This window comes from Pongo pygmaeus, chromosome 12 (genome assembly GCF_028885625.2).
Source record: "Pongo pygmaeus isolate AG05252 chromosome 12, NHGRI_mPonPyg2-v2.0_pri, whole genome shotgun sequence".
Classification (NCBI taxonomy): Eukaryota; Metazoa; Chordata; class Mammalia; order Primates; family Hominidae; genus Pongo; species Pongo pygmaeus.
The window spans coordinates 108268655-108284890 of record NC_072385.2 but is presented as its reverse complement, the minus strand read 5'-3'; the positions used below and the strand labels follow the sequence as shown (position 1 = coordinate 108284890).

Here is a 16236-nt window from a genome sequence, read left to right as displayed (position 1 = left end):
TAAAACAACAAAATAACACTACATACCTACCAGAATGGTTAAAATAAAAAACAACTGACAATATCAAATGCTGACAAGGGCCGGGTACAGTGGCTCACACCTGTAATCCCAGCACTTTGGGAGGCCGAGGTGGGTGGATCACTTGAGGTCAGGAGCTCGAGACCAGCCTGGCTAACATGGCGAAACCCTGTCTCTACTAAAAGTACAAAAATGATCTGGGTGTGGTGGCACACACCTGTAGTCCCAGGTACTCAGGAGGCTGAGGCAGGAGAATTGGTTGAACCTGGGAGGCAGAGGTTGCAGTGTGCTGAAATCGCACCATTGCACTCCAGCCTGGGCAACAGAGTGAGACTCCATCTCAAAAAAAAAAGAAAAAAATGCTGACAAGGATGCAGAAGCAGCAGGAACTCTCATCATTGCTGATGGGAATGCACAAGCAGTCACAATGTGAGAAACCTGGCAGTTTCTTATAAAGCTAATCATAGTCTTACCATACGATCCAATAATTGCACTGCTAGGTATTTGCTCAATTGAGTTGAAAATTTATGTCCACACACGACCTGCACCCAAATGTTTACAGCTTTATTCTTGATTGCCAAAAGCTGGAAGCAATGATGATGCCCTTCAATAGGTGAATGCATAAATAAACTGCAATACTTCATAAATGGAATATTGTCCAGCGATAAAAAGAACAAAGTATCAAGCCATCAAAAGACATGGGGGAACCTTAAATGCATAATGCTAAGTGAAAAAAGCCAGTGTGAAAAGGCTACATACTGTATGACTCCAATTTTATGACCTTCTACATAAAACAGAACTATAGAAACAGGAAAATGATCAGTGGTTGCCAGTTTGGGGGAAGCAGGTGGTGAACTGAGTAGGTGAAGCACAGGGCAATTTTTAGGGCAGAGAAACTATTCTGTATGATTCTGTAATGGTGGAAACATGACAGTATGTGTTTGTCAACACCGACAGAACTTTACTACACAAAGACTGAATCTTTATTTTTTAATCTTTTAACTTTTTATTTATGTATTTTGTACAGACAGGGTCTCATTATTGTTGTCTAGGCTGGTCTCGAACTCCTGGGCTCAAGCGATCGTCCCACCCCTGCTCCTCTAAGTTTCGGGACTACAGGAGTGAGCCCCCACACCAGCCACAAAGAGTGAACCTTAACGCATGCAATTAAAAAAAAATCAGAGGATCCCAGAAAGAAATGCAGAATGTGATAAAGCAATCCAACAGTATTATATATGTATGAAATGACCTCACTGAAGAGGGTGGGGGAAAAGGTAGTGACAAGGTAGTGGAAGGACTGAGCACCACTATCAACCAACCAGAGCTAACTGACATCTACAGAACACTCTACCAACAATAATGAAATGTACATTCTTTTTAGGTGCACATCAAACATGTACCAAGAAAGACCAGATCTTGGGCCATAAAACAAACAGTAACAAATTCAAAAGAATTAAAAGATATCATACAGAGTATGTTATCTGACCATAATAGATTGAAACTAGAATTCACTAAAAGAAAGAGAAGTCAATGAAACTAAAAGCTAGTTCTTTGAAAAGATCAATAAAATTGATAAACCTCTAGCAAAACAGAGCAACAAAAAAAAGAGGGCATAAATTATCAATATTACTAATGAAAGAGGGGAAGTTATCACTATAGAACACATGAACATTAAAAGAAACACCATAGAAATACTATGAACAATTCTAATCTATACATATAACAACTCAGATAAAACTGACGAATTCCTCAAAATCTACAAATTGCCAGAACTCGCCCAGGGTGAAATAGATAACCAGAATAACCCTATAATTACTAAAGACATTGAATTTGTAGTTTTAAAAAAAACCTTCTGTGAAAGGAATCTGCAAGCCCAATTCTACAAGATCCCTTCCAGAAAACAAAAGACAAGGAAACACTTTCCTACTCATTTTGTAGCCAGCATTACCTAGATAACAAAACCCAACAAAGGCAGAAAAAAAGGAAAACTACCAACCAATGTTCACGAACATTGTTCATTCATTTTCACTGCAAAAGTCTTTAATGAAATATTAGCAAATGAAGTCCATGAACGTATGAAAACTTACTACAAAACCACAGTAATAAAAAAAAACAGTGTAGTACTGGCACAAGGATAGCAATAGGCATCAATGGAACAGACTGAGAGTCCAGAAATATATCCTTACACTTATGGTCATCTGATTTTCAACACAGGTACCAAGACAATTCAATAGAGAAAGGATAGTCTTTTCAACAAGTGGTGCTGGAATGAAACTGCAGTATATTCATACTAATCGTGGCATATACATACAATGGAATATTGTTCAGCCATAAAAAGGAATGAAGTACTGAAGCATGCTACAACACGGATGAACCTTGAAAACACTATGCTAAATGAAAGAAGCCAGTCATAGAAGACCATGTATTATATGATTCCAGTTCTATGAAATGTCTGGAATAGGTTAATCCATAGCAACAGAAAATTAATCATTGGTTTCCAGGGGTTTGTGGAGGGTTGACAGGGGGGAAGGTGAATAGGGAGTAACTGCTAATGAGTACAGGGTTCTTTTTAGGGATGATGCAAATGTTCTGAAATTAATAGTGATGGTTGCACAACTCTAGAAATATACTAAAAACCACTGAATTGTAGGTTGAATTATATGGTATGTGAATTATATCTCAAATAAGTTAAACAGAAAAAAGGTATCTTACTATACATAACCCTTGGGTAATCGTTTTCACTAAATATTATATTGCTAAGATTCACCCTGTTGTTCATTCTTTTTTTTAACGCTGTATAATTCCAAAACTGCATTTTAATCTACTCTCCTGCTGATGGAAATCTGAGTTGTTTCTAGTTTTGTTTTTTTCTATCATGGACAGTGTTGCTACAAACATTTTTGTACCTGTCTCTTGCAGCACAAGGTCAAGAGTTTATCTTGGGTGTGTATCTAAAAAAGGAATTGCCAAAATGTTTTTTAAAGTGCACCAAAGTACATTCCTGTCAGTGATATATCAGAGATCCTGTGAATTCACAATCTCTCCAACACTTGGTCCACCAGCTTTTCAAATTTTGCCAACAGCATGGATATATGACATCATCTCATTGTGGTCTTCATTGGTATTTCTTTGATCACTAATGAAGGTGCCCATCTCTAATACGTTTACTGGTCATATGCGTTTCCTTTTCTGTGAGGTGCCTGTTTATGTCTTCTGCAATTAAGCTTTTGTTACAGTAGTCTCAAAGTATCTTTTAATCTCCACATAAGGAAGGACTTTCTAAGCAAAAGTTTGCCTAAGTTAAACTACACTTAAATCTAAGTATCAAAACTCATGAGAAAGATTAAAAGACGAGTCACTAACTGGGAAAAGAGATCGGCAATACATATAACCAACAACTGGTATCCATGATATGCACAGAACTTAGGTCAAATTTTCTTACCGGTTTGTATAAGATTAAGCAGGCGATTCACAGAAGAGGCAACAGAAATGGAAAACAAATACATAAAAAGTTGCACATAATAACTCAGGACTAAACTATAATACCTAAGGATCCACAGTTGGGGTAGAAAACCATAAAGGAATCCAAGGAAGGGATTACTATACAAATCAGGACAGTGACTGCTTTGGGAGGAAAGGAAGGGGCTATGACTGGGATGAGGTACATGGAGGAGCTTCTTTTTAAAAGGGTTGGCAGAATTCTATTTCTTCACCTGAGTGAAGATGACAGAAGCGTTTGCTCTACGATAATTCACTAAGCTATGATTTTTTTAGTATCTGTTTAATTCTGCAATACAAAATTTACAAAAATATAATTTACCCATCACACACGTCAAAGGAAAAAAATGAGTCTGAAAATACCATTTATATTGGCAAAAATGTGAGGTGACATGAATTCTCATATATTGCTGGTGAAAGCATAAATATAACAGCAAAAGCAGTATCTAGTAATATTAAAAATGGATATAGGCTGGGCACAGTGGCTCACACCTGTAATCCCAACATTTTGGGAGGCTGAGGCAGGTGGATTACCTGAGGTCAGGAGTTCGAGACCAGCCTGCCCTACACGGTGAAACCCTGTCTCTACTAAAAATACAAAAAATTAGCTGGGCATGGTGGCGGGCGCCTGTAGTCCCAGCTACTCGGGAGGCTGAGGCAGGAGAACTGCTTGAACCCAGGAGGTGGAGGTTGCAATGAGCTGAGATTGTGCCACTGCACTCCAGCCTGGGCGACAGAGCGAGACTCCGTCTCAAAAAAAAAAAAAAAAAAACACAAATGGATGTATCTAATTACCCAGAAATTCTCTTTTTACAACTATGTCCTAAGGAGACACATACAAGAATGCTTATGATGACATTGTTTCTAAACACAAAATCAGAAACAACCTAAATGTCCATCAACAGAAGCATGGGAAAATAAAATTATAGTATAGTCAATCACACAACAGAATAAAGCAGGGCTATATTTATCGAGATGGATCAATTTCACAATATTAAGTGAAAAAAGTTACAAGAGAATACATAAAAAATAAAATTATTTCCATAAAGCTTAATAACATGCATATTAACAGAAGCAGGACTGGGATTATGGTGAGGTGAACGAGGTACCTGGGGCACAAAATTTAAGGAAGCATCACTCTGGGGGTCATGCAAGCCCATGACTGAGGGGCTCCTTACATTGGGGACCTAGGTCCCTCCTCATCTCACCCTGGCCCTGGCCCTGGCCCTGGCCCTGAATATAACATACAAATATACAAATACATACACACACACACAGCAAAAGTATAAAGAAGTATATGGAAACGGTAATCATCAAATTCAGAAAAGAGAGTATCTCTGGGGATGGAAACAGAATCGTGACCGCAGAGGTATACCAACTCCACTGGCTATATTTTCTTTCTTAGGCTGGGTTTTAGGTACAATATAGTCTTCTTTTTTTGTGCTCCATTTATTTAAGTGGAAATATTTTTTTTAATTTTACTTTAAGTTCTGGGATACATGAGCAGAACGTGCAGGCTTGTTACATGGGTATACATGTGCCATGGTAGTTTGCTGCATCTATTGACCCGCCATCTAAGTTTTAAGCCCTGCATGCATGAGGTATTTGTCCTAATGTTTTCCCTCCCCTTGCCCCCCAACCGGCCCCTGTGTGTGTTGTTCCCTTCCCTGTATCCATGTGTTCTCACTGTTCAACTCCCACTTATGAGTGAGAACATGCGGTATTCTGTTTTCTGTTCCTGTGTTAGTTTGCTGAGAATGATGGCTTCCAGTTTCATCCATGTCCCTGCAAGGACATGAACTCATTCTTTTTTTATGGCTGCACAGTATTCGATGGTGTGTATGTGCCACATTTTCTTTATCCGTTCTATCATTAATGGGCATTTGGGTTGGTTCCAAGTCTTTGCTATTGTAAACAGTGCTGCAATAAACACAATGTGCATGTGTCTTTATAGTAGAATGATTTATAATCCTTTGGGTATATACCCAGTAATGGGATTGCTGGGTCCAATGTTACTTCTGGTTCTAGATCCTCGAGGAATCCCCACACTGTCTTCCACAATGGTGGAACAATATATTATTCTTTATGCTTTATATGTACTATTTTAGATCATCTACTTTTAGTAAATTCTCTGGTAAGTCTTATCCCGAGTGTTTTAGCGGGGGTGGGGGGAAGCGGGGAGCGCAGTTCTCCATATATTTTATTATTGAAACAGAGTATACCAAATACCATAAGCTCTGTATTTTTATCCAAATATACATGAACTCTCATGAACTCTATAATTTGGTACAATAGCCATCATTTCAAATCTTCAGCAACATGTTCTATCAGTATCTCAACAATAGTTGCTAATAAAGGATACATTTCAGCTTTACACCAAACTCAAATTATTTATCTATATATCATTTCAGCCACTGTTATCAAACAGGAAGAACAAGAGTTTATGACTTTTTGTCTTTTACTCCTAAACCTCAAAAGGAACTTCTAAAAATGTATTATTAACCTTAATAAAATTTTAAGGTACTGGATTATGACTGACAATCACTGAAAAACATCAATAAGTCTGTCTTTATATTCTGAATGCTTAGTTTTTAAATATCTCAATTTATAACATTAGCCCATAATATCATTAGTAAATACCTTCAGGTACAATGTACTCAACAGTGTATATAAATCCATATTTTAGATAGTATTTTTAGTAATTCTAAGCTATTTTTTATTACTGCTTCTTCGTCAATCTGATGAGATCACCATTGTTTTTATATGTTGCATTTGACTGACAAGTTCATAATATAAATAGAAGTATCCACTCTGTTTCTTTCTGGCTGTTCACGTGTATTTGCATTATTACTTCAATCTTCAGCGGACTCTGAAACTTCAATCTGCATTTTCTTTGCAGGAATCTTTGTGAGCCATCTGTCTATTTAGCAAGGTTCATTTTATTCAAATCAGGTAATATGATCTGGAAGACCACTAAACCCAGCAGAGGTGAACTAAAATATGTGCTAAAACAATATAAGCAAGTAAATAAGGAGGATCACAGTATCAGCCCCTCCAGGCGGTGGGGTTCCCTAGCTTACCATACCTGACAGACATCATCAGACACACAGATGAAATAAAGTGTCAACCTATGGGTCAAATACTGGTGAAACTTGATTGCTCATATTGTCTTGTAACACCCTGCCTAGAGGATCATTTTATATACCTCCCACTTTGGAGACTATTGTTCTTTTTAAAAGTAGGTGAGAGACAAGACTGTGCTGAGCTTGAGGAGATTTTCAGGATTAGGGGTGTTAGAAGTAGAAAGGAAACTAAGAGTCTAAGTGGTCAGGTAACTTGGCCTGAAGTTGCAAAGCTAGGAATCTGTGGAGTTTTGACGATGACGATGCTAAAGCGCTAGAGCTCATTTTCTTTCTACTGTGTCACATCGCCCCCTCCAGGGCAACATGAGGCCTCAAGGAATAAGGAAAGAATACAGGTCCCAAAACTGTGGTGCTGGATCAGACCTTAAATCATGGAGTTAAATAGGATCTGGAAGAGAGTGCAGCAAAATGTTTGGATCCTTGTTAGTTCTTACACTCTGTTCTATTCATAGAAAATAGAGTGTTTCACACCTGGACTACATCTACACACAGAAGTTATGTAACTCCCACAGTAAAGACTAAAGGAAAAGGAGAGAAGGCTTTGGAAGTGTCTCCAGGATGTCTCTGTACATGCCTCGGCATTAAATAGCCTTTATTTCCTTTGAATCTTTTTGTTAATTTCTTAACCCTTCCAGCTCTCAGCTACGTCAAAGCATCCAAGTATTGAAATTTCTTATGTAAGTTCACCACCTCCCACCATCTCCCTGTCAGTTTTTCTTTGGATGTCCATTTAATTAAGAAGTCAGTGAGGGGCCGGGCGCAGTGGCTCACGCCTATAATCCCAGCACTTTGGGAGGCTGAGGTGGGCAGATCACGAGGTCAGGAGATGGAGACCATCCTGGCTAACACAGTGAAACCTGGTCTCTAATAAAAATACAAAAAATTAGCCAGATATGGTGACATGCGCCTATAGTCCCAGCTACTTGGGAGGCTGAGGCAAGAGAATCCCTTGAACCCAGGAGGTGGAGGTTACAATGAGCTGAGATCGCGCCACTGCACTCCAGCCTGGATGACAGAGCGAGACTCCGTCTCAAAAAAAAAAAAAAAGAAGTTAGTGATGACTAAGACTTTCATTAACACTTAGTTATAACAAGCCAAACTTTATTGAAAGAGAACTTCCTTGCTTATTTCAGAAAAATTCTCAAATATCCTTCCTCTAATACTTTCTTTTCTCTTCTCTTTCAGATTAAAAAAAAAAAAAAAAAGGCCAGGGAAAATAAATGTTCATAAAACCTTAAAGATTTGCTTTTTACAAATCTGAGAGAGTTCTCTAGGTTCCAATAAAAAAATTCAGTAACTGCACTCCACTACAACAAAGAGTTCTGAGTAGCTGAATATAACCTCATAGGGCTGTGGTAACTCTTAAATAAATATCATGTAAAACATTTAGCACAATGGCCTCAAGTAAGAGCCCAATAAATGTTAACTACTATTATTGATATTATTATGTACTATTCAAATATAGTGAAGTTACAATGATATTTAGTCCAAACCTGATTACTACAGCATTTCAGTCCTATTTTAACTTATATATAATGTTAGTATACAAAAATTCAAGTTTAAAATGTGTTTTCTTTAAAGGTTGTGAGGTTTTTTGTTAAAAGTTAATTAACAAGTAAATCATATACATCTGTTTCTCTCAGTTACCTACAACTCAGAGAGGTCTGTCCTATTCTTGACATGTTAAAGAAGGGAAAAAATAATTTCAAGAAACGCCCCAAAAAAAGGCCTCCATAAAATTCAACACCCAATTAAAAACACTTACCAAGAACAGAAGAAAACTTCCTTAAATTGACAAAAGACATCTTCCAAAAACCAACAGTAAACATCATATCTAACAGTGAAACACTGGAAACATTACCACTCAGGAAAAAGATTAAAATGCCCATTATCATACTTATTCTTGTACTGGAAGGCTTAGGCAATGCCATAACAAAGAAAAAAGTCTTCGTATAAAGTTGAGAAAGGAGTTTGGTTAATTAAATCTTCCAGAAAGTGGCCAGTAAGTACATTCTTTGATGCATCCTCTCTGCTCTAAATACACAATAATGGATAAAATATTTTTTAACAATTTTTTTTTAATTATGCTCAAAAACAAGATAAACTTCTATTTGGAGAAACAGAATAGATACACAAAGTTGCAAGCAGGACTGAAGCTCTAGGCTTGCTGGATCCTGAGTCTAGAACCAGGCGTGCACTTCCTGCAGGTAGTAATAACAGAAAGCAAAGGAGGATGAAGAAACGGAGACATCTGGGCCAGATCCACTGCTCAAGGCCAGCAATGATGCTGGAGCTGAAAGGAAGCTAAAAATTACTGCTGCCAATCTCTGCCTAGAACTACAGTTTATCTAATACTCTAGGCTTAGGTAAGTGGGAAGATATAAACAGCCTCAGGACCATACTCTATGAGAGGCTCGAAAATAGCCCAACTAACTCAAAGGGCAGGACCCTTGACCCACAATTATCATATCTGATTCTAGACTGAGGTCCAGTGGGTCAGCTGAAGCACCTGAAATATCACACCACACAGACGACAGTGGGCACAGAAGATAAGAAAACAAAATCAAAAGCACTCACTCTGAAAATGGGTCTGTAATTTGGCTGGGTGTGGTGGCTCATGCCTTTAATCCCAACAATTTGGGAGGCTGCGGCAGGCGAATCACTTGAGGTCAGGAGTTTGAGACCTGCCTAGCCAACGTGGTGAAACCCTGTCTCTACTAAAAATACAAAAATTAGCCAGGCGTGGTGGCGGGCGCCTATAATCCCAGCTACTCGGGAGGCTGAGGCAGGAGAATCGCTTGAACCTGGGAGGCAGAGGTAGAGGCTGCAGTGAGCTGAGATTATGCCACTGTGCTCCACCCTAGGCGACAGAGCCAGACTCTACCTCAAAAAAAAAAAGAGTCTGTAATTCAAAACTTCACAACACATGAAGAGATACACTGCAAGAAAGACAGCCAACAAAACCAATGACTGAATATTATTCCAGGTGAAGTTTAACTTTACAGAACAGTCTGACAGACTTATTATATAAGTACATTTAGGGTACTTGGACATAAATTTTAAAAATTATTGGGAATGCAAATGGTACAGTCACTTTGAAAGATAATTTAATAGTTTCCTACAAAGCTTAATATATTCTTACCATTCGACCCAGCAATCACTCTCCTAGGTATTTTCCCAAGTGAGTTACAAATTTAATGTCTACACAAAAACCTGCACACGGATGTTTATAGCAGTTTTATTCAAAAATTGCCAAAAACTAGAAGCAACCAAGACGTCCTTCAGTACGTGAACGAATAAACAAACTGTGGTGCTTCCATAAAAAGGAATGTTATTATTCGGCACTAAAAAGAAATGAGCTGGCCGGATGCGGTGGCTCACACCTGTAATCCCAGCACTTTGGGAGGCCAAGGCAGGCGGATCATGAGGTCAGGAGATCGAGACCATCCTGGTTAACATGGTGAAACCCCGTCTCTACTAAAAATACAAAAAATTAGCCGGGCATGGTGGCAGACGCCTGTAGTCCCAGCTACTCGGGAGGCTGAGGCAGGAGAATGGCGTGAATCCAGGAGGCAGAGCTTGCAGTGAGCCGAGATCACGCCACTGCTCTCCAGCCTGGGCCACAGAGCGAGACTCAGTCTCAAAAAATAAAAATAAAAAAAAGAAATGAGCTATCAAGTCACAAAAAAGACTTAGAGGAAACTTAAATGCACATTGCTAAGCAAAAGAAGCCAATCTGAGTAGGCTCCATACTATATGATTCCAAATCTATGACATTTCCAACTCTGGAAAAGGTAAAACTATAGCCATGTAATGACATTTATTCTGTCTGTACTGTTGAGTATTTTACAAGTGAGCCACTTGCAGAGTTGTAGCATGCAGTCATGCTATGTAATGGCATTACATGTCATGCCATGTTAATGCTACATGACATTGCGCATTTGTCAAAACCCATAGAACTATACAATACAAAGAGTGAACTCTAAATCATGAACTTTAACAACAATGTATCAATATTAGTTTATCAATTATAATAAATGTAGCATACTAATGCAAGATGTTAATAATAGGAGAAACCATATGGGAAAGAGTGGGTATATGGAAACTCCATACTATTCAGCCACATTGGTCAAAATTGTGTTAATCTATTTTTATTCCATTATGTATATTGTTTTAAAAACTGTATTACTGACAATTGCACTTGAGTACATACACAAAAGAAATGGAAACAGAGACTTAGACATACAGATACCAATGTTCATAGCAGCACTCCTTGTAATGGCCAAAATGGGGAAACAACCCCAAATGTCCATCAATGAATGAATAAACAAAATGTGGTGTATTCATACCACGGAATATTATTCAGCCTTAAAAAGGAAATTTTGACACATACTACAATATGAATAAACTTTAAGGACATTATACTAAGTGAAATCAGCCAGATACAAAAGGGCAAATATTGTAATGATTCCATTCATATGAGGTACCTAGAGTAGTCGAATTCATAGAGACAGAAAATAGAATGGTGGCTGCCAGGGGCTGAGGTAAGAATGGGGAGGGGAGCTGGTGTTTAAGGGGTACAGAGTTTCAGTTGGGGATGATGAAAAAGCTCTGGAGACAGTGGTGATGTCTGTGCAACAATGTGAATGTATTTCATACTACAGAACTGTACACTTAAAAATGGTTAAAATTGTCATTTTTATGTTATGTGTATTTTACTATAATAAAAAAAGTTAAAGAGTGCTGAAAAACTGGTCATCCAAATTGAAAAAAAAAATTGTATCTCTTCATTATACCATACATAGAAATAAATTCCATATGGAAAGCAAAACTTTTTTAAACTTTTGGAAGAAAATATAAGAATATATAATTAACACCATGAGAGACAGAAAATTTTCTTAAACCAGATACACACCCAAAAAAAGACAAGCCATTTAAGGGAAATTTTTCATAAATATGACATTAAACTTAAATGGTATATACAACCAAATACATTGTTAACAAAGGGAAAGAAAAGCCTAGGGCTGGCAGGATGCATTTGCAACACACAGACCCACTGAAGAATCAGCATCTAAAGGAACTCAACTGTTCCTCAGCGAGTAAAAGGATACGTGCGCTGTGATGTAAGTCCACAACCAGGCCAGGTGCAGGGGCTCATGCCTGTAATCCCAACACTTTGGGAGGATCACTTGCTAGCCTGAGCAACATGGCGAGACTGCATCTCTACAAAAAATTTTAAAATTAGCCAGGCGTGGTGTAGTCCCAGCTACTTGGGAAAATCACTTGAGCCCTGGAGTGCCACTGCACTCCAGTCTGGGCAACAGAGGAAGACCCTATCGCAAAAAAAAAAAAAAAAAAAAAAAAAAAAAGCCTACAACTGAATACACTAAGCAGTTAAAAATAAATGGATTAAATCCACAAGCAGCAACATGGTTATAGCCCCATCAATTACGAAATAAAATGCATACCTCTGACCCAGCAATTGTAGTTTTTCATTCACTGCAGCAACGGCCCTTAATGAGAATACTAAATAAACTACAATACATACTACATAAGAGACTGTGTAGTAGTTAAGAAGACTCAGGTTGATTCCTGTGTTCCAACATGAAAAGATCTCAAAATCATTCTGTTAGGGGAAAAAACTGCAGAACAATGTGTATGGTATGATGTCATTAATGCAGAGGAGAAAAAACTCTGCTCCTTTTTTATTCTGTATTACCTATATATACATGAAAATACATAGAGAATAGTCTGGAAAGACCAAAAAAAACTGCAACTTCTGTTTCTGTGACTAGGTCAAGGGGGCCTTTATTCTGTCTATACTGTTTGAGTATCAGACGAGTGTGTGTTCCCTATATATACATGAAAATACATAGAGAATAGTCTGGAAAGACCACAAAAACTGATAACTTGTAGTAGGTCAAGGGGGCCTTTATTCTGTCTGTACTGTTTGAGTATCTGAGAAGTGAGTGTGTGTTCTGAGCCACCTGCAGAGTTGCAGCACACAGTCACACAGAGTGTGCACTACACAACTCTAGCAGCTGCCAGGCACAGGGACTCCAATGTGAATGGTGCTCCCTAAAGCTGGGCAGTATACAATCTACACAACTAGATGCCACAGCTCTGATGCTCGTGTAATTCAAAATCAATAAAAGGGAGTAGGGAAGATAGAGAATGGACTGCAAACCAGCATAAGGGAACATTCTGGGGCGATGGAAATTTCTTGATTGGAATGGTGGTTACAAAGCATACAGCAGTCCCCCCTCAGAAATAAACAATTTGTAAGTTTTAAGTTGTGTACCATTCTGAATAGCGTGATGAAATTTTGTGCCATCCCACTCTGTCCCATCTGGGATATGAACCATCCCTTTGTCCAGCATATCCACACTGCATAAGCCACCCTCTGGTTACTCACTTAGTAGCTGTCTCAATGATCAGATTGACTGTCATGGTATCACAGTGCTTGTGTTCAAGTGACCATTGTTTTACTTAATAATAAACCCAAAGTGCAAGAGTAGTGATGCTGGCAACTGGGATATGCCACAGAGAAGCCAAACATATGACTAAGAGAAGTCATTAATCTCTCATGGCACCTAATTTATAAGTTAAAACTTTATCCTAGGTACTTAAGTATAGGGAAAAAACAGTCTATATAGGGTTTGGAATTAGCTGTGGCTTCAGGCATCCACTGGTGCTCTTGGAACATACCCCTGAGGCTAATGGGGGGACTATTGTACACATTTTTCCCAAACTCATCTAATCGCACATGTGAAATCTGTGCATTTTATTGTGTCAACTATACGTCAAAAAGTTGGTTTTAAAATAAATATATAAACAAAATATCATTGAGAGAGCCTGGGATAAGGCACCCAATATTGTAGAACCTAGGCACCTCTCAACAAGAGACCTGCTGGCTGTACAGTCCTGAAACAGGAGAAATAAATTTACTTCTTCAAGGCTTCCTATACAATGCCAGATTTTTATTATTACTTATTTTTCACACGAAGAAACTAAGGCCCTGAGAGATTAATATAAAGACATAAAATAAACAATAAGTTGAAATTCTCTTGGTTCTGAGTCTAATTTTCTAACCATAGGTAGAAATTTGTCTCTCGGGCATAGTGGACATCCAAAAACTCTGCCAGCACTACCTTGACTGCACAACCCCTTTCAAAGGCAATTCCACTTATGCATGATACAAATCCTCAGAGAACTCATAAAAGGTCAAGTTTTAATTTGGCAGACAAAGTAACCCAACAGGCACTGCAACCCAGGTTACTGAAACAGCAGCCTGGAGCTCCGGAGTTCAGAGATTCAACCAAGGCAGAGAACAGGTAGAATTCCAGCCCTTACAGAAAAGCAGAGGCACCAACAGCCTCGCACTACAGGTCTAAAACCCAAGAACCAGGACGAAAATGAAAAAGTGTTCTCTAGACAACACTACCCTCTTCCTTCTCAAGTGAGAGAAAAAGCCAATGGGAGAAGGAACAAAATGGGATGATCTCAAGCAACAGCCCAAGGAGCAAGCTCTTGACGGCCAACATGTAAGACACATGGGAAAGTGGTAGCATGGCCACAGAAACCAAGACCTCGCCGCCTTAGCCATCGCTTTAACGTGCCCAGACCTTAGAACCGGGGTTGCCTCGCATGGCAAAAGAAAAAAAAAAAAAAAAAGAGGCAGAGAGAGAGAACTTGTGGAACGGGGGAAATCCAGCAACCTTCCCTAACACTACAGTGACTGACACTGCTCCATGGCAAATGTGGCCAAAACTTGCTTGTCCATTCATTCACGCAATAGACACTTATGGCTCAACCGCTGTGAGCCAGGCAACATTCTGAAGATTTAGCAGTCAATAGTCATGGAGCTTATTTCTAGTTGGGAAGGAAGGAAACTTCCTTTCTTTCCAAACGTCTTTTTTCCCCATCTAAGAGCTCCCTTTAAATGTTACCCGTAAGAGCCTTCAAAACTCTCCCAAATTTCTCCCATAGGCTTCTTCGACCTTTCTGCTTTATCCCCAAAACCACGCAATTTATGGCTCCAATTTCCCAATACTGGGAAAAGACAAAAGAGACCGAAAGTAAATAGGGCATGAGACATAAAATTCGACGCTCCTTTGTATTTTATGTGCATATCTTCACAGCCACACTGTCAGCACCGCAATAACATGACGGTGTTCCATACTATTTCGTGGCCCCAGTGCTGACTACGGGTCTCTACCCACGGTAGCTGGGAGGTCTTCCTAATCCCAAGGCCTGGCACGGGAATTTAAGGGCAAGTATTCGTTACCGGCATCCTCCTCTCGGGACACTTCTTTCCTGTCCAGGGTGACCTCCTGGACAGCTTCGCTATTAGGCGCCTCCGGAAACAGTGATTTGGGGTGATCTGAAATAAATACCCTTCCCTCTGCCAGGGCCTGCCCGCCTCACCTGCCCTCTGCCAGGACCTGCCTCACTCGCCCCTTCAGCACCTAACGCAGAGCCGCCTCCAGGCGAGCCGGGCTCGGGCAGCATCAGCCCGGCGCCGCGCCCCCGCTCGCGCCCGTGCCCCGGCGCGTTCCGGACCCCGAGACCCCTCCCGGCCCGGAATCCGCCGCATCCCCTCCGCCTGTCCCTCCGGGGCCAGCCGCGCCGTCCCACCTCGCAGCCGCGCGCGGTGCAGCGGCCCCGGCTCCCCGCGCCCTCCCCGCCTCCCGCAGCGCCGCACCCGCAGGCTCCCCGGGTCCCCAGTCCCGGCGCAGCGCGAGCTGCCGTCCCGCACCTCGCGGACGCGAGGCTCCAGCTCCGCTCGGCTCCCCAAAGCACGGGCGGCGGCCGCAGACCCCCACCTTGCTCACTTCCCCGCCGGAGCAGGGGTAGTCGGGAAGGTCTCCTGCGGCCTCACTCCTCCGCACGCTCCGGCCCGGCCCCCTGGGCTGAGGCAGCGGCGGCGCCCCAGGCCCCGGAGCCGCCCCCGCGGCGAACGTTCGCAGCGCCCGGCTCGCGCCGATTCCCCGCCCGGCACGCGCAGCGCCCGCCCCCGGCGCGAGGGCGGAGGGCGGAGGGCGGATGGGCGGGCGCGCGCCCAGCGCGAGCGCGCGGCCGGGGGCGTGGCTTCCGCGCGCGGGGAAGGGGCGGGAGCGGCCGAGCATCCCCCCCCTCCACCCCGCCCCCGCCGCCGCGCCCCGCCCCCCGGTCGTCGGCGGGTTCCGGGCAGGCGGGAAGCTGGCTCCCTCCAGGCTTCTCCCGCCCGCTGGCGCCGGGCCGGGTGCATTTCCATCCGCAGGTATCCGCCGGCGGGGTGCCCGGCCCGACGTGACTACCGGGCAAAGAATGCAAAGAGCCACCCCGTGAATCATTCTCCGCGCCTGGGGCACAAGCCTCTGCCCGAGTGACCCCCGTGAACTCTGCGAGCTAGCCCAGCCGCGGCGTGCGCCCCGCGCTGCACCAGGTGCCTGTCGGCGCACGATCACGGTCACGGCGCCTGGGCTCGAGGCGCCCCAAACTTAGCGGGGAAAACAGCCGTGTACACAACCAAGTCCGATGACCCGTGCAGAGCCAAGCCACGGTGCGATGCTGGCACAGAAGCTAGAGATGACTT

General features: G+C 41.7%; 1 protein-coding gene across 17 annotated transcripts in view; it reads right to left on the bottom strand.

Moving 5' to 3' along the window:
• DTNB (dystrobrevin beta) overlaps nucleotides 1-15679 on the bottom strand; it is a 295200-nt gene extending 279521 nt beyond the window's left edge. For 13 of the 17 annotated variants that reach the window (XM_054474818.2, XM_054474830.2, XM_054474822.2 and 10 more), the window contains exon 1: nucleotides 15485-15678. The gene's annotated coding sequence lies outside the window, so the exon portion shown is untranslated. Of the gene's footprint in view, nucleotides 1-15417 lie in introns of all 17 variants that reach the window. The other 4 variants (XM_063648879.1, XM_054474817.2, XM_063648880.1 and 1 more) reach the window with 4 other exon arrangements.
• Nucleotides 15680-16236: the final 557 nt, after the last annotated feature.